Source organism: Lissotriton vulgaris, chromosome 5, assembly GCF_964263255.1.
Source record: "Lissotriton vulgaris chromosome 5, aLisVul1.2, whole genome shotgun sequence".
In the NCBI taxonomy this organism is placed as follows: Eukaryota; Metazoa; Chordata; class Amphibia; order Caudata; family Salamandridae; genus Lissotriton; species Lissotriton vulgaris.
Genome location: NC_141693.1, coordinates 1,982,632,800 through 1,982,653,156, shown reverse-complemented (window position 1 = coordinate 1,982,653,156; position 20,357 = coordinate 1,982,632,800). Strand labels below are relative to the sequence as shown.

Below are 20,357 nucleotides of genomic sequence, written 5' to 3'. Positions count from 1 at the left end.
TCCGTGCGGGCGGTTTTCCCCGCCCATGCTGACTCCGCCTTGCGCGGGCGGAGTCATGACGGAACGGTTCCGTCATCCGCACAGCTCACCCGTAGTGCATGACGGAACCGTTCTGTCAGCAGCATGGAAGGGGTTAAATACCATGCACCCTACCTTGTGTGCTACAAGGCCTACATAGGAGTAAACTTGTATTTAAAGTGAGGCTTTGCCCTGACAAAAGGGTTTACTTTAACAGGTTGAATTGCAGTTTTTACACAGCTACAGTCAGACTAGAATGGTATACCTGACGCCTTGTTTGCCCTTCCACTGTACTGTATTACACGAAAGGTGATGTAGTCCGCTAGAGAAATTGAACTTACCAGGCCTGGGTACACTTTTTAACATATATTAGGGAATTACAGGTAAGCTAAATATACCAATTATGAACATGCAAATTCTACCATTCTAAATTAGGGATCACAGGTGTTTTACTACTTGATAGCAGAGGTATTATGCATAGAGTTCTAAAGCCAGCAGAAATACAGGGTGCAGCAAAAAGCGAACAATCTGGGCGGACCACAAAGAAAAGGCGGATTTCCTACACCTGTTCACTGGTGCAATCAGCTACATTTACAAACATACACTAGCAGCTTCTGCAGAGGCTTAGCATTCCAACTACTAAAACGTCAATGGAAAGTCTTGAGCCTAGACTTTGAAAACACTCTTGATAGATCGACTGTTGTATTACAATGGCAGATCAAACAGATACGGATCGGTCAGGCTCTGTTTCAAAGAGAACCATCCAGTCCATACTCTCAGGCATTTGCCTACATGGAGATGAAAACGAGAAACTCCACCTTACGGCTCCGATCTGAGGTGAAGTTTGAGTTAACAGAAACAGTGCTTAATGACCCCAAAGTTTGAAATTCTAGTATTGGGTAGATCAGTTTGAGGTAGACACAAGTAAAGCACACCCTAACTGGTAGTGTGCGCTATAAAGCACAGACGTTTGACTTAATGCAGCGTTTGGACATCGCAGTGAGACATAAAGGAGGAAGGCAGCAGGAGCAGCCAGCCTGGTCTATAAATGTAGGGTAGTCCCTGCAGTAGTTCAATATATGCACACCAATCAAAGCAGAAGGATACACTTAAAAAGCCAATGGCATTACTTGAAATATAACCACTCTTCGGAGCTGAGCAAAGACGGGATTGTCAAAGTCTAAAGCAAATTACTGAAGAAAGATTTACTGAAAGAAAATGGTTGAAAAAAGCCAACAGTTAATAAGATAGGTCCACACTACGTATACTGTTAGCAATATGTCGCTCTGACAGCTGCTCGGTCAATCAGAACCATGTGCAGCTGAACAAGCTAAGGAAAAATGAGAGAGACACAAGCATATCCACATCTTCTTAATAAGGACTTACATATGGAAAAAGCATAGTAATCTTCAGTAATCCTCATTAAAACAAAATAAAGTTTTCTTAGCCGCATTGGCTACGTACAGCAAATTCTGCCTTTCATCAACCTTTATAACTGAAATGAAGACAGTGTCAAATGGACAGAATCATTACAAACAAAAATCAAGAATGCCTATTAATCAGCACGACAAAGCTTCCACTGTTCTGCCCAGAGCAATTCTTAATAATCCACTCACATGAGTTTCAATATCGTGGTACTGTCTCAGATCAAAGTGATACAGAAAACAGATGACTAGGGCCCCTGATCTATTCAGCCAAAGCAGTATAGATGCTGCTTTGTATACAGTATGCATTAATGTTCCTCAGCACAAACAGGCTTGTTGATGACCGCTTGGTTGGAAGCTGCTACTGTGCATTCTCCAACAAGTTCAAGTTGAATCTCCCCGCCTGAGACTTATGTCCTCACCGTTTCTCTTTGAAACAAAAAAAAAGCCAGTGTGGAGCCAAGTGGACTCAAACGGTCACTTTAGGGCTTGTGTTTAACCATGTGGTCAAAGGTTCAGAGTCCAAGGGGGCCACTCTGCCTTCACCTCTTCAAAAGTAGATAAAATTAGCAAGCATGAGCACAAATGAGGGAACAAACACCTTGTTAGGGCTCAGGCTGTTGCCACTGCAACAGCACTGCTGATGGTGCTCTAAATAACAGAGTGAACAGGGGACGACCAAGTCTGTCCCGATGACGTGGGTGGTGACTATGTCCACTATCCACGCAGCTAGCCGTCAGTATGGGGGTGCCATGATGGCAGGAAGCTGCCAGGATCTCCTTATCCACTTGGACTCAGAAGACCCACAGGCAATTAAGATGATCCTGCTCCCTTCCCAGTAAGTAGTGCACATCAGGAAGTGTCTTTGCAGCGTCCTCCAAATTGAGAGACTGCACCAGGCCTCTGTATCCTGCAAACACATTTCCTGACAGCATTTACGAAGTAGAACTCTTCTTGTGTACTCCTGGACCTATTAGTTCCGCCCTCCTTTGCCAGGCCTGTTTTAGTACCCCTGGTACCTGGTTCACATTCCTGGAAATGACAGTAGGAATCCTCTTCCCTGCTTTCTGATAGTCCTAGAAGTTGTACCCTGCAGAATAAAATAACGATGACAATGGCCCCCAATAAAGACATCTCTATATAATAGGTTAGCCTCCAGAATCTGCTGCCTCTGAGAGTATTCATCACCTGATCTCCCCATAATTCCCTTGGTGATGCTGGTGTCTGTTTCTCTACCCCTGAAAGAGGCCGTTTGGCCTCTCTTCTTGTGTAGATATGTGCTGGGGCGCTCTGCTGTGGTAAGGGGGAGCATGGACATGCTGTTATAACATAAGCAGTCTGCTGCCCTTGAGAGTAAACAGTGTGCTCAGCAAATGTTCTCTCCATAGATCCCGTGGTGTTGCTGTTGTCTGTGTTTTACTACCCCCACAAGAGGGCCTCTTGTCCTGGAGTACCCTGCTTCGGTAACGATTTGGTAGTGATGTGTCCTTCACTAATAAGACTGCTCTGATGTCTAATACTGTTTGCACACTCTGAAGCCCGCTTTTATAATCACAATTTATACGCTGTATCTTCCTATTTAGCTGTCCAAAGCAGGGCTGGCTCCACACAGATGCACACAATGCATCTAGAAGATAATGTTTTAGAGACTCCAAAGATATCCCCAAACTAACTACTATTGTCTGTGGACTCCAGGAAGGAAAATATGGATCTTGAGGTCCATATATTTCTATACAATACACTACAGATGGTTTTTTTTCCCAAAAACAATTTTTGCAACGGAGCACCAATTGCCTGTTTTAATATGATTTTTTCCTTTAAACTTTTTTGAACATCTACTGCAAACACCAGAAAAGCTTTACAATGATTGCAGAGGTTGTGAAGTCGACTAAAAGAGACAAAAAGTGATTATTATTTCTAGAAAATCAAGAGCACAATCAAAGTGAGCCACCCCCATTCCTACCACTTTTACTACTAAAAAGTAAACTTATATGTGTGAGGATCTCCCTATAGGAAAGATAGGCGAGGTGGAGATTTACACCCATCTGTTTGAGAATCGCACTTTGTAGTCAGTAAGAATAAAGCATAATAAGAGCAAAGAAAATAATTCCATCCTATTTCTGTAATAGTGCATTCTGGAAATGTAGGTGAGAGCAAACGTCACATAGCCAAGTGTTGCCACACATCTACAGAAAACAAGCATTGGCATAGCCAATAGACCTCACCCTTGGGACCTTATACGTGGTTAGCCATGCAACAGTTGATTTTGTTGCACCAAGGATATTGTGCTGGATAACTATACACTTATAAGGTCCCAAAGGCGAGACCTATCGGCTATGCCAATGCTTGTTTAATCTTACTCTGCCATGCAGTAATATCACACAACGGCTTATATTGGAGTGGAAGTGCACCAACCCATTACCATTTGGAACTAACTGTCAGAGGAAGGGATCATAAGTTCCTCGCACCCAAAGGGTAAGGCCCCACCAAAGGTCTCCCTTTGCCTTTGAATAGGGCGGCTGTGCTAAAATGTATAAACCCCATTCGAAAGGTTGCCTTTATACTCCAGGTTCCTTACAAGTGGCGATCTTCACTTTCACATTTGATTATCATTATTCGAAGCAGCTTGCAGTGGAAGAGGGGAACGTCGCTAAAACAAGAGGATGGCGTAATGGGACTGGGGAAAATATCACTAAGTAATGGCCTCTAGCATTATAAAATACAGGCTTGACGCAGCGGACCCCTCAGAGCCCCCGACGCTATTGGCCGCCCTATGCCCCTCCCGGTGACACGCTGAAGTGAGCTTGCCCAATGCCGAAGCAAGGCAGGCTCAGCCCGTGTCTGGAGAGGGGCATCTCACTACCCCGGATATCGGTGTCTGGCAGCACGGAAAAAAGGACGCGCTAGCGGGCCGGGTTGACCGAGGTTACCGCAGGCGATTGGGTAGGTGTAGGTAAATATTGGCACCTTTGACGACTCCAAAGGCGCTAATGAGCCCTACCGACAATCCGGACATTGGGCCGTAAAGTACAAGTATTCATAGAAAATGGCAGCTCCCTCTCCGCCTTTCAACATATCTTCCCACGCCCAATGACAAACGCCCATTGGGGGGGGTGAAGTGACAAACATATGTTTTAGAATGCGTAGACCATCTTGAGTATAATCATATCTGTGTAATTAGAGAAAAACTATTTACGCAGTAAACAATACACAGAAGTCAGTATTAAGCTTTAAAGTTTCAAGAGTGCCTATTTAATATTAGTTTAGCTACCGGGTTATAATAACAACATTTGGAAGCTGTACACGAAGCAGCACAGTTAGCAAGAAACATTAGGCCAAATAAAACTGTGGAAAAGGGGAAATCCGACTAATTTGTGTTACTTGCGGTCTCAGCGGACTGGGGTGTTTAACCCCTTGCGTGCGGGCGCGATTCTGCGCCTGTGCGGCACTTCTAAAGAGTGGGCGCGTTCATGGCGGCCCCCAGCAGTCATCAGCATACACCCACCGTGCTGCATGACGGACGAAAGCATGCAAGGGGTTAATAACCGGGCTGCAGTAACACAGCTGTTCCAAATCAACACGTTAACCCCAATTGAACCGATCGAGCCCTCGCCTTCCTCGTGTCTACTTTGAAGGGATCTATGGATGTGGAACATCGGGAGCAGCTTTCCTGCCGCGAAGGCAGAGTTAGAGGCGTGCGCCGCCCAGGGCCGATTTACTGCCCGGCACTAAACGCAGGCGTGAATACCACCCGCAGAATGTGACAACAATGCACCCTATAATAAAACAAACTCAGGAGAGGGGTGATAACTATTTAGGGAAATGGCATGAGGGAGGAATCTTGGAATTCGAGGCTGGGTAGTGAGTGATAAGAACCAGATTTCTGGGTGCAGATGGAGTGGGTTGCACATGGCTGCAGCTGGACTTCAATGCGAAACCTCCCACGGTTGGGGGCAAAGTCAATGGCTAATGAGACCTACCGACAATCCGCAACACGCACATATACTGACAGCACCTTCAAACATCACAGAGAAGTAACTCACTCTCGGGCCACTTCCACTTTTGCAATCTCCCGGTCTTATCATCACACACAGCGTTTCCCTTGCGGGAGAAAGCAGGGGCACCATCTGTTTGCAAGATAATTTCAAACAGATGTCGCCAAAGCTCACTCCCGCAAGGCAAATGCCAGACGTGCACGCGTTGCAATAGAAAGCAATGCAAAACGTGCACGTTATTGGCCAAAATGCTGATTTCTACAGCTTCCTTATTTGCGATTTGCAAATTGCTAATCGCAAATAAGGATTGACTCCCCATTCATTCCTATGGGCCGAATGAATGGGGAGTCAATCCTTATTTGCGATTAGCAATTAGCGAATCGCAAATAAGGAAGCGATGACACCCTGTAGCACCCCTGAAATGGTGATTTACACTGGTGTTGCGCACACACATGTCCAAAGGACATGTGTGTAACATCCAACTTAGAAAAATGCACTTAAGTGCATTTTACTAAGTTTTCGCTATTTACCACGAAGTCAGACTTCGTGGTAAATAGCGGCCAAAAATTGCGAATTCGCAATTCTAAAATGGTTCATGAATTGCATTTAAGGAATCTCAAATAGACATTCCTTAAATGCAATTCTTCGCAATTTAGCGATTTCCGATTTTGCGAATATTGCATTTGGGATGATGAATCCCAAATGCAATAAAAGCGCTCGCTAAGGGCCAGATTCGCAGAATCTGGCCCTTTGCGAGACGATTTTACCTTCATGAATCTGGCTGCATGCCATTGTAGGCTGTTGGTAACCTGTTTTCGTCACATTGATTTATGCATATTATACGTGCCTCATTGCCTTTAATAAAACCTTAGATTTCCTCTTCACTGAAGCTAGGAAAACTTCCATTGTGCATACTACATTCCCTAGGACAACCCACACATATTTGGTATTCTTGGACTGCAGGCATTCAAAGCAACATTTCCTTAATTAGCGTTTGGGGATTTAAGCTTGTCTATTTGAGAAATGCATCCAAATATTGAAACTGTATTAAAAAATAACTCCAGTCTGCAATGAGAAAAAAACATACGAGTATTGCACTATTAGGTAGGTCGGAATATGCTGGAATAAATATACAGTTTGTGAGGTCCACAAAGAGACCGAAGATGTACATATGTTTATAAAAAAAATAAACTAACACCGATTTATTCAAATAAGCTCCGGCAGAGGTGCACAAACGCATCGTCAGTGAAAGGGCGAACCAGGGAATTTCCCCTTTTATCAAACCTCTCAATTTTGCTGTAAAACAACAACCTCGGAAAGATGCAACATAACAACAAGTTTTCTTGTAATGTGAAAAGACAGGAATATAGAAAAGTGTAAGTACTAGCTGGGAGTGTATTGTGGCGCTACAATTTTCGAAGTGTGAAGAAGTAGCTTCTTTTGAAGGGCGTGGCTGGGTGGCAAATCCCGTAGAGACCTGACTGCAGAAGTCATTTTATTTAATGTGTTTAGGCACTTTGTCTATAGACTTAAACCTGGTATCAACTCTTAACCAACGTTCAAAGTGAACAATAAACATGCATTTACATTCCCAAAGAGTAAACATCAATATTTGGTTTGCCTCAAACATGCACAATAATCTGACAGGCAATACAACCAGGTGTTGTTTGAGAACAAACGGTGTTAATATACTAATCCTTTATAAACGTGTTTTATTGGAAATCAGAAGCAATGCCTTGTAACATCGAGGAGTACTGATGAATTCATGCTTAGGTGAAGTGATCCGAGTTAAACGTTACTGCACTACATAGTCCAGTTCCGAACTGCGCTTTCTTAGATAGTTTGCCCACCTCAGTATAAAACGACCTAGGACTTGACACCACTGTTTTGACAGAATATCCGCCTTCTTGCCTTTCATTAACTCTCTGATTTTCTCTGCACTTAAGTTTGGAAAATCCCCATTAAGCACGAAAGAGGTAAAGGAGCACTAAAATGCTGAACTGAGAATCCATTACTCCTAGAATGCACAATAAATGTTAAGGGGGTGGGCACTACAATTGATTTTCCCTTGGAAAAGGCAAATTTTGTGGAAAATCGGCAGTATTACTGGGGACGTAATGGAGAGTACACCCCCCCCCCCTCCAAAAGATGGACAAACCCACAACCATTTAAAGATGCCGAAAGGGCGTTATGCCTCCATTCTTTACTACGATGTTCAATTACTTAAAATCATTACATGATAAAACATACATAGCAGTCTTACTAAAATCAAAAAGGGGAATATAAAATCTGGATTACTTAGGATATCCATAGGAGTATATACCAATACACGACTCAATGGCTGAGCAGACAGCATATTATACACAGTGATTATATCATTTATAGAGTTAGTGTTACTCTTAAGGTGCTAATGCTTGAGAGGTGATCGAAAAATACGCCAGTAAGTACAGAATGCGGTTAAAACTGAGTGGCTGCAAACAGGGGTGTGTGTCTTGGCCCCTCTCCTTTTTAGGTCTCGACTGGCGCACACTGCGCAGCTCGAAAAATTTTGTCTTTCAGTTACTGGGGTTGAACCCACCTCTCTCTTCCATTGGCTAGCTCCATAAATGGAGGCTAACCAATGGAAGCGAATAATGTCACTCATTCTTGGAGCAGATTTGTGGGCGTTTCTGTGGGTTTTTTAAGCCCCACCCCCTTTGTTTCGTCATGAAGAGATGGCCCATTGTGGGTGTTTCCTTTTTTTTTTTTTTGCCAGGGCTGTGTTCTGTCAGTCTGTGCCAGCTCCCCGCTCGCTCGCAGTCTCCTCCCTGTGCTCCCACGGGGGCGGCTTTGGCAACGCTTGTTATTATTGTTTGTGCCTTTGCACTGCAGTGCTTAAACACCCGACGGTGATGGATCAAGCCCTGATCTTTGGACTGGGTAAGAGTGGTCTGCTTAATTCAGACGCTCTGTTCATCACCACCCCCTTTTCTGAATCATTTTTGTCCACCGTAAGCGTGGAAGGGTATACTCAGATGTGAGTCCCTAGCTCATTGCACCATCAGGATTCAAGCAAGCCGGGCCGAAGACGGCTGAAATGCCAGAAACCGGTCCCCAGTAGCTTGTTTCCTTCCCAGTATAAGAATTGGCTTGGTAGTTTGGTCTGCCCTGTTCCCATGATGCACTGGGCCAGGGTCAGACTAATTTGCATATAGCCAAGTTCTGAGCTGTGATGGTGCAGTGAGCTAAAAAACGGTGATGGATCAAGCCCTGATCTTTGGACTGGGTAAGAGTGGTCTGCTTAATTCAGACGCTCTGTTCATCACCACCCCCTTTTCTGAATCAAACACCCGACGATGGCTGTTTTAATTTGGTTACTTCAAGAACTGCCGGAAAATCAGGAATGGATTCGCACTTTGGCCTTCGTGTAATCGCCAGGGTCAGTTTGCGAAGTTGACGCCTCTGTCGTGATGTTCCTCTGGTCTCCCCTGCCTTTGAAGTTCCTCCCTTTGCCTAACGCATGTAGCAGGAGACCAGGAGTGGAGGTTGTTGTTCAAGTGCCATGCGGTGGATGGTGCATGTGAAATGGTGTGCTCGGTGCCGTGACATCAGGCGGTGTCGGGTTTCCCGGGCTCTGAGGAGCAGCTTCAAAGGGTCTGAGCGCGCGCGCCCCGCCTCTGTGTGCAGGACCTCCGTGAGCCTGCACCGGCCCCGCCGCGAGCGCGTCTCCTCAGCGCAGAGCGCCTCGTCCGGACAGCGGCAGGGCTGTGAGCATGGCTCCCCTCGTACCCGTGGTGTTTGTCTGTCGAGCGGGACATGCATGTCAGCTCTCGAGTGGGGTGATGGAAGCGGTAAGATAGTTATGTGTGGATTTTCGTTGCCTCTACCCTCCAGTGCACTGTTTTTCCGGCCATGCTACTCTACTTTGATGAAAGGGGCAGGCTTTGCTCCACTTGTCTGAGATCCTTTGATATGAGGGGCACTGCTGCCCTCTCTATAGCACATTTACTTCTGAATGCCGCAGCTGTGTAGCCATCGTTGGAGGGATATTGGAGGTGTAGGTACATGTTTTGTTTTTCTTCATTCAAAGTTATCCAAGTCTGTGCGGTGTAGCGGGAACAGCGACAATCTTTATCTTTAGAGTTACACATGTTAAAACCAAGCTGGGTTGCTATAACACTTATACTTTGCTATGTTATAGCTCTCAGACTTCCTTCTCATCCCGAATGTAATTTCTTTAAATTACAATGCGTCCTTTTCATCATCAGACGTGTTTCTGTTGGCACCATCAGCACGTCTAGTGTGATTATGGCATGGCACGTATGCCCAGTTCAGCATTGTGTCCTGTGGTTACATTCTGTACGTGTTGAGTTTACTTAGTGATGGACGTAGAGTTGTTCAGGTGCCTAGTGGACACAAGGAGAATCATAAAAAACAATCTTGCTTCATAGGAAAGCAGGCGGTCTCAGAAAAACAATGCAGTCAACGCGCCCCCTGTTGTGGGTTTATAGCCTCCTATAATGCGTAAATGTTGATGCTGTTTGGATAGATCATAGATTAGTAATGTGAAAGCGTGAAACGAAGCAGACTATCTATTCCTGAGTACCTGCAGTTGATTGGAGCCAGTGGCCTCCTAATGAAAGTCACACACCCCTCAGAGAAGAGCTGACACACACTCCCTCCTAATGAAATGAAGCCCTGGAATGCAAAGACTGAGGGTATATACAGATTTCAAATGCTATCCACGTGTTCTGCCAAACTTGAGAAACAGATGCATTTTCCCTCGGTGATCTATTGGGAAGTGGCTGGGCACAATAAGCAGCGCTAAGCTGAAATCCACATTACCAGCTCTCCACATCATAGCAGGCGATTGGAATCTGTGTATTTGATCGGTTCCCAAGACACATTCACCAAGGTACTTAATGCTTCCCCTGAAAAGCGCGATCACTCCCGAATCACTGAAAATAAATGGTCTCCAGGGGTAAAAGCAAAAGATGTGCCTGGTCATCAAGTTCTTAATTCAACATGTTTCTTAGTGCTTAGGCTTTCTACAGATAGATATTTCTACAAGTCCGATCCATTGGAATTGTTACAGGAGCAAATTTGTATTTTATTTTTTTCATAAGTGCACTTCAGCTCAAGGTGAAAGAGCACTCCACAAGGCAGGGGTGTGGGCAGCGAAAGAACTATTACTCTTACATTGCCTGTGTAAATGATGGGAGCATGGGGTGGGGAGGGGGGCAGCACTAGTAGGCCAGAATTTGATTAGTGCTAAGAACAATTCAGGGTGTGTTGATAAATCCTGTCTTTGGGCGGGTGGTGCAGGTGGTGTACCAACAGTTGTGTGGTGCATTAGGAAAGCACTTAAGTGGTAGCCAGGAGGGTGTTCGAAGCAGGGGGATTTCTTTTTTATGCAACTGGCCCAACAGATAAGGGCAACAGCAGTGTCCTTAACAAGCTTACAAACTTTGCAACATGATCATATGAAGGGCCTGGTATAAACCTTTGCTGTAGTCAATTTGTGAGTCACCAAAGCAGAAAACGCAGAGATGTGTATTGGTGGGTGTAACAAGGAAGAATAGGTTTCAGAGTGTGCAGTGCACAAGAACAGGGGTAATGCTACTCCATTGACTTAAAAAGAGCATAGTCTGGTCTGCCTCGAAGTTAACCCCAAGATTCTATACCACGTTTACAGGGAGTGACAGGTAATGATAATCTCATTACTTCAATCAGGCAGTAGCCACTCCACTCCAAACACTATATGTGTTCAAACCTTTTCCTGCAGCTGAGAACACACCCTGTTTTACAACACATGTTGTGTGAGTCAGAGAACCTGTCATGTTTGAGGCGGTTTACCAATCTGTTGTCGCAATGCCTCTGCTATTGTCACTAGCTCATCTACAGTGATGGGCTGCACGTAAAGTGACTGAGCGTTACAGAACACACTATCCCACTGTTCTGGATTGGAGTTTTCTCTTTCAGTGCACAGCTATGGTTTCCCACGCATTGATATTGTGCAGGGAGGGAGTGTCCCGGTAAAGAGCAGTAGCTGGTCCTGTGGTGTTTACTTCATCACACTGTGTATTACTCTTCCCCTTGTACTTAGTTGTAAAACTATTAATATTGTCTGGTGTATGTTAGCACTTGAAGTGTGTTTTAGAACCAATAGGCGCAGCTCAAAGAACTATGTACTTCAGAGGTCATTTTATCCATTGGTAAACTGCTGCATTTTGATGCATACACTGACATTTTAGCTCAGTGGAGAGTGCAATGGCCAAGTGTGCTCGTTTGCTTTTAAATGTAATACATTGAGATTGATGTTTTAAACAATATAGTTTGAGTGGAATTTTAGGAGATGGTTATGAAATAGGAATGACCAACAGTTCTGCTGCCGAAGCCAACATGCTCCAAATCTGCTTTCTCCATCACTTGTAATGGCCATACAATTTTGCACATTTTTTGTAGGCTATGTAACTGAGAATGTACAAATGGTCTTTTGAGAACGCTGCTGGTGGCTGCTTGCTTGACATCAGCATCCTGGTATTCTGAAAACCACACACTACTTTGAGATGTGGTCTCTAGTGATGACCTATTTGTAACATAATTCATAGGATGCCTCACCCTCACACCCCTGCACCCTCACCCTCACACACCGTCACCCTCACACACTCACACTCACCCCCTTCCCATACACCCTCACCCTTACACCCCCTCACACACCCTCACACCCCCTCACAAAGCCTCACCCTCACAAAGCCTCACCCTTCACCCCTCCTCACCTCCCCCTCACCCTCACACCCCCTCACCCTCACAACCCCTCACTATCACACACCCCCTCACCTTCACACACCCCTCGCCCTCATTCGCCCTCTCACCCTCACTCACCCTCTCACCCCCTCACCCAACCTCACCCTCAGACCCCTCACCCACCCTCACCCTTACACCCCCCTCACCCTCACACCCCTCACTCACACCCTCACACACACCCTCCCAACCCTCTCACCCTCACACACCCTCACGCACCCTCCCTCACCCTCTAACCTTCACACACCCTCCCTCACCCTCTCACACCCTCACTTACCCTCTCACACCCACACTCACCCTCACACCCCGTCACCCCTGGTGCTCTGTGTGTGTGGCGCTGTGTGTGTGAGGCGCTGTGTGTGTGAGGCGCTGTGTGTGTGAGGCGCTGTGTGTGTGTTTGGCGCTGTGTGTGTAGCTCGGTGTATGTGTGTGGTTCTGTGTATGGCTCTGTGTATGTGTGTGGCTCTGTGTATGGCTCTGTGTATGTGTGTGGCTCTGTGTATGTGTGTGGCTCTGTGTATGTGTGTGGCTCTGTGTATGTGTGTGGCTCTGTGTGTGTGTGTGGCTCTGTGTGTGTGTGTGGCTCTGTGTGTGTGTGTGTGGCTCTGTGTGTGTGTGGCTCTGTATGTGTGTGTGGCTCTGTATGTGTGTGTGGCTCTGTATGTGTGTGGCTCTGTATGTGTGTGTGGCTCTGTATGTGTGTGTGGCTGTGTGTGTGTGGCTGTGTGTGTGTGTGTGTGTGGCTCTGTGTGTGTGGCTGTGTGTGTGTGGCTCTGTGTGTGTGTGGCTCTGTGTGTGTGTGTGGCTCTGTGTGTGTGTGGCTCTGTGTGTGTGTGTGGCTCTGTATGTGTGTGTGGCTCTGTATGTGTGTGGCTCTGTGTGTGTGTGTGGCTCTGTATGTGTGTGTGGCTCTGTATGTGTGTGTGGCTCTGTGTGTGTGTGTGTGGCTCTGTGTGTGTGGCTCTGTGTGTGTGGCTCTGTGTGTGTGTGGCTCTGTGTGTGTGTGGCTCTGTGTGTGTGTGGCTCTGTGTGTGTGTGGCTCGGTGTGGGGGTGCAAATGCAATAGGTCTCACATTTGCGAGAGATTAAGCTATTGGCATTGTAAATAACAGTGCCATTTATTTATCTGTTTTCAAAACCAACACATTAATAACAATTTTGTCATTTACAATGCCAATAGCTCTAACTTTTGCAAAGGCGAGACCGTTGTATTGTAAATGCTTGTTAATACTTACACCCCTGACCTGGTTAAAGCCCTTGAAGGTGCCAATGTAACTGCACTTAGGCTGGGTACATCAAGACACCCCGTTCTGCAGTATGCAGACGGCATCGTGATCATGGACACACGTTCAGGCTTGCAGAGAGCTCCCCATGTACCTCACAGTTATATTGAAGACATCGAATTGCAGGTGAATCAAGGAAAAACAAAAAGGCATTATTGTCAGCAAATACTCGCCAAAAAAAACAATAAACGCACTAGGGAAGCTACGAATAATTACAGTAACAAAATACAACTATCTAGACGTTTGGTTTTCTGAAGGGGCTAAACCAACCGAACACCTAAAGAAGCTGTGCTCAAAGGAAGCAGGTGTCGTCTACGGCCTGAACCATTCTTTCCTACTCCATTCACTGCTTGGCTCTACATTAGGTGTATAAATAGAGCATCTCAGTATAGAAAACTGCTATGGCACACAAAACGTGCATCCAAAATGTCCCTCGCACGCAAACTGTATTCTCAGGACTGCTACTTATAACAGATTTGGCAAGTAGAAAATGAATCAGGAACGCCCATTTACCTCATAACTACACATTCTAACTGCTGAAAAAAACAAAAAAAAACAATGTTAAATAAAAAGTGTTGGTGAAGATTTCGGAGGTACAATCAAGTGGCCATTTTCTGATGCTGTATGGGGAATATGTACGTTAAACGGTAACATGTGGACCAGTAATGTGCTTGGATACATCAAGAGAAAGTAACTGCTGACCACAGCATTCTCACTGCTCCTAAAACAAAATAAAAAAGGAATTCTGCTGCAGAAAACAAGAGTTGGATTCCTGGGTGGAGGGTTTTTTTCAACCTCTCTGTGGCTGGCAAGAAAAGAATAGCATACACGTTGTAAAACTAACGACTTATGGTAGACCTGGTTATCAGCACGTTGAAAAATGAAAACTCTTTAGAACACCACTGGTGTTTCAACTTTCATATTCTGCAGTTTAATACAAGATAAAACGCTGAAATAGTTTGGGTCTGTGAGATCTTTAGAAGGAAAATCGTGTTGCTGATCTGTGAGACACACAAAAATTGCCAACAAACCACAATGATCTCATCGATTTCAACCAATCTCCAACTAGCTGATACCAATTAAGTTTTAATGTCCCTTTGCAAGTGGGCTATTCTAAGCCTGGAATGCTGTAAACATACCACATATGTTGACCTTCAGTTTAACTCTCAAACGTGTGAAACATGCATTACTTTTTTTAATAACAATTTGTGATAGTAAACAACAACTCTGCAGTCCCTCAAAAACATTCACCTAGTCAATGCAGACGAATGGAACGTTTAGGCTGGACCTAGTTTGTTCTAATTACAATGAACATGAACACAGTAAACTATATGTTACAATGTCTTGGAAAACCCACGGGCCCTTCGTTATGTACAATTATGGCTCGTTCAAACAGCCCCCTTTTCAAAAGATACAATAGCATCTACCTGCTTCTAGACGCCAGAGCACTGAGGCACGATTTAGGGACGTTTCAAATAAATACTGGTGCTATACTCAATGGGGATTATTTACACGTTTTAAATAATTCTGCACATTTTAAAATAATTTGAAAATGAAGAACTGTGTACATGAATATTTTCCAAACTCTGCAACGTATATTGTAACATCATGGAATTGATACTGCGATATTTTAGTAGCCGAGAATTGACGGATTCTTTATTTTCTCTGCGTCTGAATTCCTATGACCTATTGAGAATACACAATACAATTTGATGCGGACAGTGACTTCGTTACACCTTATTTTGAGTTGTTGAACAATCGTAATCATTCATTATTACATTTGCCACTGATAAACTGAGGTTACAGGACTCTGCCTGAGTATATTGTACTAATTACATTTATTCATTTAATACAAGGAAGAGTGCTGCCGAAACCCCATCATCAAATATTATAGTACTTTGCCACTGACCTCATTTTGGGGACATGGTTCATTAAAGTAATGTACTAATCTTATCCCATATGGAGATTTTTAATGGGAGTGTTTAACAGGGGTGTCAACGCATTTCACAGAGCCGAAACTGCCTTGCCTCGGGTAGTAGAAGCTAAAGTTGCTACACTGGGTATGCAGGATTTATGACCTCTATATCCTGGGATTTCAAGCAACTAAATCGACACACCAAATGTGGGAACCGTTCTTTGTCTCTATTTTTTGTGAAGCTATTATTGCCAGTGTGCCCTGTTCTCGTGTAATCTGCTTCAGAAAATAATTTTGCTACATGGGTGGTTTGTCTTGTTGAACGGCACTGTTCACAGCGTGTATCCTCCTCTCAGTCTTGGTGCTGGATTATTGTAAATTAAATGATGACTGTGGATGCACACAGGCTCCATCTACCATTGTAGATTCTGCTTCTGAAAATATTGCTAAATCGCGGGTGCGCAGATCGGACTCCTGCTTTGCACTCTTGACGGCTACAGTATACCTCTCACACAAGTACTCTTGGCTCAGGATTAGCATACATTAATTCCTGAATGAGGATAGGCAGACTATCCTTGTGTATTCTGCTACAGATTTGTTGGTCTGGGGGATTAGGGGCACGGGGCTGGGATCAAATCCTCTTGTTTGCGCGCATTGGGATAAGGATTTCACTTTGGGAGCGTGGTGCCTTTTGGAGACCACTACCAACGGGCTTCTTGGCACAAGTCAAAGCTTTACAACAAAAAAAACAATTAAAAAAATAAAAGTGCGATCTTGCCTGGACATAGCAAGAAGCCTTCTATACAAAAGTTTCTGTGAGAAGGGAGGGGGATCAGTTGTTATGGCTAGGACCCACTATCAGTAAGTATTCCCGCATGTTGCCCCTAATGAAAGATCAAATTAATAATGAGGGCAGACACCGAGAACGTGCCTCGGGGAATCGCCAGGAGGAAAGTGATGCTCTAAACCGGTGTTCATTGTGTAGTATAATAATGATTTCACATACGAGGTATTCGTCAAAGTTTGATTTATTGACAGCTGCCTTTCTGATGACTTCACAATACAGATTGCCCTCGTGCACTACAACATAGCTTGGGTAGGATGAGGTGCTTGGGTAGGATGAGGTGGGTGGGGCCCCTGTGTCCATATGTCAGCTGATCGTTTTCCAATGATTTCACATTATGGGTATTGGGCCCTTTCATCATGTCAGCTAGTCTTTTGTCATTGAGATCAAACTGAATACGAGTAATACCTCCAAGAGTTGCGCTGTCTGCTGGTACTGCCCACGCTTTGAATTAGGAAAAAAAGCTGGGACCCTCTTTTTGATGATTCTGCTCTGTTCCTCTACAGATGACATAAATGATGATAAGGGTCACTGCCACAGATTTCCCCTGGTGTAGATAGGGTGCCCTGTCTTTAATAATTCCCATACTTTTACTTTACAATTGGGTAGGAGCCTGGAACGCATCCATAGAGTAAATACATATTGTATTTTCTCAAGGGTGGATGTGGGATGAGTCAAACCTTTGATGCTTAGTGGTCGTGATTCTTTGCTGGGAAGACTACAGAGTGCATGATTGTTTTTAGGGGAGGGGCCGCCAAGCCACTGATTTTTATTTTTAAATGCATAGGTGTGTGCTCTGTCCAGGCTCAGTGTTGGTCAGAGAAGCCCGGCTTCACACTCTGTGGCCCCCGGGTGCCGGCTTGGAGACAGTGCCCCGCCTTCTATAGACTGGAGGCCCCCGGTGTGGGCGGCCGTTGAGACCCCCGGGGGTCGGCCTCCCCTTCCTCCTCCTCCCCGGGACCCTGGGCGCCCCTTACCTCGGCTTGCCTCCGCCGCATCTGCCTCTCTCCGTGGGCCGCTGGGGGTGGCTCACATCCCGGCTCTGGCTGCCTGCCTGCCCTCCGAGGCCTAGCGCTCCCACCGCCGCTGCTGCTCCTGCTGCTCCCCCCAGCGCCTGCCAGCCAGCCCCGCCGCAGCCGGAAGCGATCTCTCCCGGCCCGGCAACCGCTTCCGGGTCGCGCGGCTCAGGCGCTGCTGCATGGGATCCGCTCGCGCGCCGTGGCAGTCAGGGCCTGTGGAGACTGAGGCCCGCCAGAGAGAGCGCGAGCGGCTCCCCTCCACCCAACCCAGGGGACAGGGAGAACTACGAGCTCCCCCCTCTACAGCACAGCTCCCCACCGCCGGGGACAGGGAGAACACGGAGCTCCCCACACCCCCTCCCGGGGACAGGGAAAACACGGATCCAACCCCCGGGGACAGGGAGAAACACGGATCCAACCCCCGCCCCGGGGAGAGGGAAAACACCGAGCTCCCCTCGAGAGAGCACAGCTCCCCACAAACCCTCCCGGGGATCGGGAAAACACGGATCTCCCCCCTCGAGCGCACAGCTCCCTACCCCCCACCACCGGGGACAGGGAGAACACGGATCCAACCTCCGGGGACAAGGAGAAACACGGATCCAACCCCCGCCCCGGGGAAAGGGAAACACTGAGCTCCCCTCGAGAGAGCACAGCTCCCAACACCCCTCCCGGGTAGAGGGAGAACACTGAGCTCCTTTTGAGAGAGCACAGCTCCCCACAAACCCCCCCTCTTGGAGAGAGGGAGAACACTGAGCTCCTTTTGAGAGAGCACAGCTCCCCACAAACCCTCCCTCCCGGGGAGAGGGAGAACACTGAGCTCCCTTTGAGAGAGCACAGATCCCCACAACCCCCCTTCACCCCCTCCCGGGCAGAGGGAGAACACTGAGCTCCCTTTGAGAGAGCACAGCTCCGCACAAACCCTCCCTCCCCCTCACCCCTCCCGGGGAGAGGGAGAACACTGAGCTCCCTTTGAGAGAGCACAGCTCTCCACAAACACCCCCTCTTGGAGAGAGGGAGAACACTGAGCTCCTTTTGAGAGAGCACAGCTCCCCACAAACCCTCCCTCCCGGGGAGAGGGAGAACACTGAGCTCCCTTTGAGAGAGCACAGATCCCCACAACCCCCCTTCACCCCCTCCCGGGGAGAGGGAGAACACTGAGCTTCTTTTTGAGAGAGCACAGCTCCCCACAAACCCCTCACCCCATTCTCGGGGAGAGGGAGAGCAATGAGCTCCCTTTGAGAGAACACAGGGACAGGATGAACACTCTGAGCCCCCCCCCCCCCCCCCCCGAGAAAGCTCAGTCACACCACTCTCCAAAGACAGGGGCAACACACGAGAATTCCCCAGCGAGTGGACACCTCCTCGGCTGGGGAGAGGGAGAACACTGACGCTCATAAACATCGAGACCACAGAGTCTCACTTCAGAGAGAGAACACTGAACCCCTCTCACCGCAGATCATGTCCAGTAGTTCCCAAGAGGGAGCCCCCATGGTCACTCCCCCAGAGAGCGTAGAGACCCCAAAAGGGAGAGCACAGATTCACACACACAGAAAGAGTGCACATAGATCTATAGAGGGAGAGATAGTACAGCATTCCCCAAGAGAGTGCACAGCTCCTCGAACGGAGAGGGAGAAAACACTGACCCACCCAAAGTATACAGAGACCAACACGATCACATCACCAGATAGAGAAGAGAGGGGGCGGCGAACTATCATTGTTTGCTTTTGTAAATACGCAAAATGCCAGTAAAATGATGTGAAATGCAAATCCATTATTTTGTGTTGTTTTAGTATTAAATGTGTCCTTGCATCAGTTTTTGGCACAAAGACATATTTAAACAGAAGCACAGTGAACAACAGCCACTTGTGTTCTGTTTTTCTTGTACAGTGAATTTTTTACTATTAATGGCCCGTTTGTGGAATCTGTTTTTCCGCAGCAAATGGCGCGTAATTAGGCAAAGTGGTTTACTTTCAGGAATTTCATATACGGAGCATAATGCAAAAGTCCCGAAATTACCCGGATTACGCTGGTGTTATGTATATTTTGCACGGGTGTAATAGAAACCTGAAGAGGGAGAGCACAGTCACACCCCCCAGATAGTGGGTGCTGAGACCTCCTGAGAGAGCACAGTCCACTTCCCACCTCCCCAGAGAAAGTGCGCAGCTCAACCAGAGAGGGGAATAACAATTAACCCCCAGAGAGAGAGGGACCACTCGGACACATCCAAAGGGAGAGTGAGAGCTAAGAATAGACTCTCGGAGATAGGGCATGGGGACCACCAGAGGGAGGACGGAAATCCCTCCACCCGAGAGAATGTACATCCCCTCTACTAGACAGAGCACCAAGACCCCTAGAGGTAAAACTAGAGATACCATACAGTGACTCCCCAGAGAGAGAGCAAGATGGAGAGTAAAGAGTCCACATAACGAGAGGACGAGAATAGAGTCCTCTCTCCCCAGAGGCAGATAGAGTGCAGAAACTCTGAGTGTGTCCAGGCCCCCTCGACCAGTGAGAGCACGGGGCTTAACCAGAGAGGGCACCACTGACCTCCAGAGAGCGAGAACAGAGAGACAAAAGAGCCAGTCGGAGACAGACAGTTAAAGTACACTGCACAAAGTACAGTAACAGTTAAGACTGTAGAGTCTCTAAAACAACAACAAAGTGTGCAACCCCACGGACTAGCAGAGCATAAGAGAGTCCACTAGACAGTAACAGTGAATCTATGCGAGGCAGCACCTTTTATACAATAATATTGAAAGGAGGGCAACTGAGCTGCTCACAGTGCAACTGAGAGCAGGAACCTGCAAGCCCTAAGTACCAAGAGGGACAACAACAGAATTACTAGCACCGAGTCTTAGTAAGCATACAGATACCTTCACAGAAACAAAGAGAGTACATAGCGTCTGAGGTAGGAACAATAAATGCACAGACCTCCGCGTATGGTAGCCAAATCTTTAGGTCAATTAAAACGAGACCAGTGCCCACTCGGACAGTATCAATGTTCCCATCACAAAGTGAGATTGAGTGTGCCAGATCCCACAGACAGACATAGGAGCTGCACCCGCTTCGGCAATAA

At 46.6% G+C, this 20,357-nt stretch overlaps 1 protein-coding gene across 1 annotated transcript in view; it reads right to left on the bottom strand.

Annotated features, from left to right (window-relative positions):
• ZBTB34 (zinc finger and BTB domain containing 34) overlaps positions 1-17,385 on the bottom strand; it is a 150,248-nt gene extending 132,863 nt beyond the window's left edge. Inside the window, exon 1 of the mRNA XM_086924713.1 lies at positions 17,240-17,385. The gene's annotated coding sequence lies outside the window, so the exon portion shown is untranslated. The remainder of the gene's footprint in view (positions 1-17,239) is intronic.
• Positions 17,386-20,357: the final 2,972 nt, after the last annotated feature.